This window comes from Etheostoma spectabile, chromosome 3 (genome assembly GCF_008692095.1).
Source record: "Etheostoma spectabile isolate EspeVRDwgs_2016 chromosome 3, UIUC_Espe_1.0, whole genome shotgun sequence".
Taxonomy (NCBI): Eukaryota; Metazoa; Chordata; class Actinopteri; order Perciformes; family Percidae; genus Etheostoma; species Etheostoma spectabile.
The window spans coordinates 5,289,178-5,294,597 of record NC_045735.1 but is presented as its reverse complement, the minus strand read 5'-3'; the positions used below and the strand labels follow the sequence as shown (position 1 = coordinate 5,294,597).

General features: G+C 42.6%; 1 long non-coding RNA gene across 1 annotated transcript in view; it reads left to right on the top strand.

Moving 5' to 3' along the window:
* Nucleotides 1–3,513, top strand: part of LOC116675021 (uncharacterized) — a 6,493-nt gene extending 2,980 nt beyond the window's left edge. Inside the window, exons 2-3 of the long non-coding RNA XR_004328275.1 lie at nt 2,407–2,411; nt 3,414–3,513. This is a non-coding gene — a long non-coding RNA (uncharacterized LOC116675021). The remainder of the gene's footprint in view (nt 1–2,406; nt 2,412–3,413) is intronic.
* The last annotated feature ends 1,907 nt before the right edge of the window (nt 3,514–5,420 follow it).

The window sequence follows — 5,420 nt, the reverse complement described above, 5'->3', positions numbered from 1 at the left end:
TACCCGCCATTGGCTGGTGGTGGGTGCTAATTATTACCTGGTTGCAGAGGTAGATTAAAACATAAGCCTGCCGTCCCAGCGGTCGTTATGTGGAATTACGGCCTATGGCAAATAAGACGAACACACTTGCGGCGCTCATTAAAAACCCAGAGGGAGTTCTGCAAGTGCAGCATACTGTGTTTTACTGAGAGATGGCTGCAGTTACACATCCTGGACTATGGCATGGTGGTACCTGGCTTTTTGACGGATCGGGCGGACAGGGACGTTATGTGAATGGGAAGGAACATTTCTGGAGCCCAGACAGTGAACTGCTGGCTGTGGGGTTTCGTCCTTCCTATTTACCGAGGGAGTTTACGTCCGCCATAGTGATCACTCTTGTTCACACACCTCTCCCCTCACTCCCCTGTAGTCTGCCCACTCCCCACACCACTACAACACATTTCATCTTGCCCCACAGACACTTCAAGTACCCCCCCTGCTTTTCAATCACACCTGGCCAGGTGGAGAAGCTTCACCAACGCAAAGCTGCTGGCCCGGACGGCATCAGCCCCAGGGTCCTGAAGACCCGTGCCAGTCAGCTGTCTGTCGTTTTCCAGTCAACTTCTTCATCTTCAACCTGAGCCTGCAGAAGGTGCCGCTGCTGTGGAAGACGTCCCGCCTTGTCCGGGTCCCCAAGAAGTCGACTACATCTGGCCTCAAGGACTACCGCTCAGTGGCTCTCACATCCCATGTGATGAAGGTGGAGGTGGTCTGGCCTACCTGAGCCGCAGATGAGATCTTCTTGGACCCTTTACAGTTTTCCTACCAGCCTCGTCTGAGTGATGTCTTCTGCAGAGAGCTCATTTGCACCTGGATGGCATGGCAGCACTGTGAGAATCACATTTTTTGATTTCTCCAATGCATTCAACACCATCCAGCCACTGCTACTTGGTGAGAAGCTGCAGGTGATGGGTGTCTGTGTGTACTATCTGACAGACAGACCACAGTTTGTCTGCCTGAACCGTGTTCTGTCTGATGTGGTGGTGAGTGGTACGGGGGCTCTTCAGGGGACTGTGCTGTCTCCTTTTCTGTTCACCTTATACACCACAGACGTCCAGTACAACTCAGAGTCATGTCACCTACAGAAGTTTTCTGATGACTCTGCAGTTGTTGGGTGTATAAGGGATGGACAGGAGGCAAAGTACAGAGCGCAGGTGGACAACTTTGTGGAGTGGTCTGGTAAAAACCGCCTGCTGCTGAACGTGGATAAGACCAGAGAGATGGTGATTGACTTCAGGAGGACGGCTCCGCATTCCCTTTGTATCCTGGGAGGAGACGCTGACATGGTGGAAAAGTACAGATACCTGGGTGTCAACATCGACAGCAGGCTGAACTGGAAGATCAACAGCACTGCTGTTTACAAGGAAGTGGTGAGCAGACTCTATTTCCTGAGAAAGCTGAGATCCTTCAACGTGTGCAGCAGAATGTTGATGTTCTACCAGTCTGTTACCAGCAGAATGTTGGAGATGTTCTACCAGTCTGTTACCAGCAGAATGTTGGAGATGTTCTACCAGTCTGTTACCAGCAGAATGTTGGAGATGTTCTACCAGTCTGTTACCAGCAGAATGTTGGAGATGTTCTACCAGTCTGTTACCAGCAGAATGTTGGAGATGTTCTACCAGTCTGTTACCAGCAGAATGTTGGAGATGTTCTACCAGTCTGTTACCAGCAGAATGTTGGAGATGTTCTACCAGTCTGTTGTGGCCAGCGCTCTCTTCTCCTCCGCCATCTGCTGGGGCAGCATCATCGGAGCCAGCGACACAAACAGACAAACAGGACACTTTTGAAGCAGTGGTGGAGATACTGAACAAACTAGTATCTATCATGGGTAACCCCGACCACCCTCTCCACCCCACACTGGTCCAACAGAGGAGCAGCTTCTCTAAGAGGCTCTGACAGTTTTGATGTTGCACAGACCACTACAAGAAAGTATTCCTACCACAGGCAATAAAACTTTTTAACACGTCATCACTGGGTGCTAGATAAGACTCATAGACATCACAATTGCACTAATAGGTTTTTCTACAGCCCTATCAATACTAGATAAACAGTTGTACATTTTTATTCCCAATTTTTATATATTTTAAATTATTTGTTCTTAAATTCTATACTATTATTATTACATGTATGTCGTATCCTGTTATTTTATGTATATTCTATATGTGTGCTGTGTGTCTGATATTTTGCTGCTGCAGCATTGGAATTTCTTTGTCTAAATGTCTATCTATTAGTGCATGTATAGGTACTGAACATGTGTGTGTAATTCAGGCCTATGTGTAATGAGTATAACAAAAGAGTGAAAACATTGTAATTTCCCTTGCAGGATTGATACAGTATAAATTGTTATTATTATCTCAGAATCAGCAGCTGCAGTAGAAGCATCTGCCAGCCGACTGTGGTCGGCCACAAAAAGGCAACACAAACATTGGCCACTGCCATCGGTGAATGCCAATCTTTTTGTTAATAGGACGATGACAGTCATAAGGTGAATATCGGCCAATACCGATATTTCTTTTTTAAGATGCATTGCTATGGAGTTTTTCAAATATAATCTTGGTGCTTTAAATGGCACAAACTGACATCTGTACTGGGGTGGAGACAGTCAAGACCTCAAAACCTGGTTTAATAAAACCCAATGGATCAATTAATGGCCTGATGGTAAATATAATTTTGCAATATACAGTATAATATTATCACCAAGCCAAGCTCAATAGATTTGAGATTGAGCATTGGTCTGCGGAGTCTGCTCCGTATTTTCTCTGCACAAGAGGTGTGACCGACGGACATGGTTCAGATGACTCTGTACGCAATAAGAGAGTCCTTCAACCAATTAGACCAACGATCCGGGTGACGTACATTGCAGAGCGGGCTTTTAACAAAGCCGGTCAGTAGTAAGGCAAGCACATCCTTCTTTTGTAGGAATTGTTCCAGGGAAAGTTTCTGTTCCGTTTTAAGAGAACAGCAGCGACATCAACTGGTTGCTGTTGCTGTGCATCGGCAGACATTTTGAATGTAAACAAAAAGCTGCTTGTCGCTTCTGTATCGTCATCGTGTTAGACCTGCCAACAACGCTCAAGGTGGATAAGCCAGTTTGTGATTGGTTCCCGCAAAATTGTGAACTGAAGCAGGAGAATGAAACCTGCAGGTTTCTACACTGAGCGGCAGGGCAAAATCCAATCGCCGGCAGAGTGAGCGGGGTTTACCCAGTCTAGTGACCAGTGTTTGGAGTAACGCGTTACAAAAGTACCACAATTATAAATGTATTTCTTTTTTCTGTAACACAGCAATATAACGCATTACTAATTAAATTTTGTTAATATTATACTTGTTACAATCTCAGTGTTTATGTCCTGCTGCTGTAGTCAATGGTTAAGGGGACTGCAGATACATTTGCAAGATGGACATTATTTTCTGGAGTTATTACGCTGCGTTGAAGCAAGCTGTCCCATTTCTGTTCCCATGGTCAGAGCCAGAACCAGACCGGTACGTTATGGTACGGACAACAGGTAACTACGTCAGCGCAGACAGCAGTGTGTCCAAGCTGCTGACAGATGAAGGGAATTCATCTTTAGGCTTACTACACGTGATATCATTGCATTTTAACAGCTGCTTTAGAGTAACTATGCCTGAAGTGGATGAGTACACAACAGACAACTTCCGTGTAGGCTACTTCAAAATAAATGCGCTTCCTGTGATGGTTCACAGTAAAACTAAATGTTAAATAAGGTTGTGTACCTTTTCTCATATCAGCTGTAAATAAAGTACTGTAAGTAATGTAGAAAATGAGTTTTAATCACACTATAAATGACTATTTTAAATGACTGTTTTTAAACTAAACAATATGAATTTCTTATTCAAGTGCTTTAAACAAACATTTTACAACAATGCAGTACTTCAACTGTAATGTAGTTTTGAGTATTTTCCTTTTCTGCCTACTTGCCTCTTGTACTTTTTACTTATCTATTTGTTATAGCTTTAGTTACTTTGCACATTCATATACATTTTATAGAATATTATGAATAATCTGTGATTTATTAAAGTTGATGAAGAGGAGACTTTATTTATCTGGTGGTGAAATTCACAAGCTAGCTGCCAAGTCAAACTTCCGGTATTATTTTGGTGAAAGTTACTCAAAGGTAATGCAAAGGTAGTGTAACACATTACAATTTAGAGACCGTATTATTGTAATATAACTTATTACTCTCAAATGACAGTAACTAGTGATCTACTGTATAATGTATTACATTTTGGGAAGTAACTTGCCCAACACTGCTAGTGACCCATCCTTTTTAAAGGTGAATTGTTGCTACCTCCTCCCCCGATCGAATCCCACCCCAGAACTTGTCACTCATCTGGACAGGCTGTCTGAACAGCTCAGTGGGATATGTCCTTCATGAAAACAATACTTCTATCAAAGGGTTCTTGCTTGGATTGTGTTCCGTTTTGCGGTTTCTTTACCTAGTGCTTTTTATTGATTATGTTTAAAGGGCTGTACTAATACCATTTTTATTTATTTATTTATTTATTTATTTATTTTTTTTTATTTTTTTTTTACTTCGAAGCTTTAGTGCTTTTCAACTATAAATAGTCAAAGCTTCGGTAGTAGCTGCAGCGGCGGGGGAAACCAACATTTCCGAACGCAGCTTTGGAAAAAGAGAGAAAATAAACGGTGATGAAGCGAGAGATGTTGTTGCAGGTTTCATCCCTGTCACTGAACATGCACTGACCTGAGCAGCTGTGTGTGGACAACATGCTTTGTGTGTGTGTGTGTGTGTGTCTAGACGGGAGATCAGGTAGATAGCGAGACATTGTTCATGATATACAGTTATTCTGAGCAACAGCTGCATATTGAGCTGCATCCTCGGCTAATTGGTTTTCAGAATCTTCTAAAAGATTCTTTTTTTTCTAGCAATAACATCTGCAGTTTCCTTAGCAACACAATCGGTGACCTCACCCATGTGAACCCTCTCCAAACTTTTGTTCAATCCAGCAGACAAGATGAGAAGATATTTTTGCACTTTCAAGGCTTTAACAAAGTTGTGGGCAAAATAAAAGAGGCCATCACACACACACTGAGGATGTTTATCACTGTGGGAGTTATGAGTATTTTTGCCTTGCCCAAGGTGAGTGAGGCATTCAGCTCTGTTGCTATGCAGGCACGCTTACACTGACGTCAAGATGTTGAGTAAATGTGGCAACCCCCGATAGATCACCTCATATTAGGAGAAACAAGGAACAAATATCTCAGCATTTTGTTGAGAGAACTTCCACGCTGAAAAACTGTTTGCAGCATTTTCTTATTATTATTTTTCCTACTGTGTCAAAAAAATACTTCTTATATATTTTTACTGCTAGGATTTAAGATGAATTACTGTTAAATG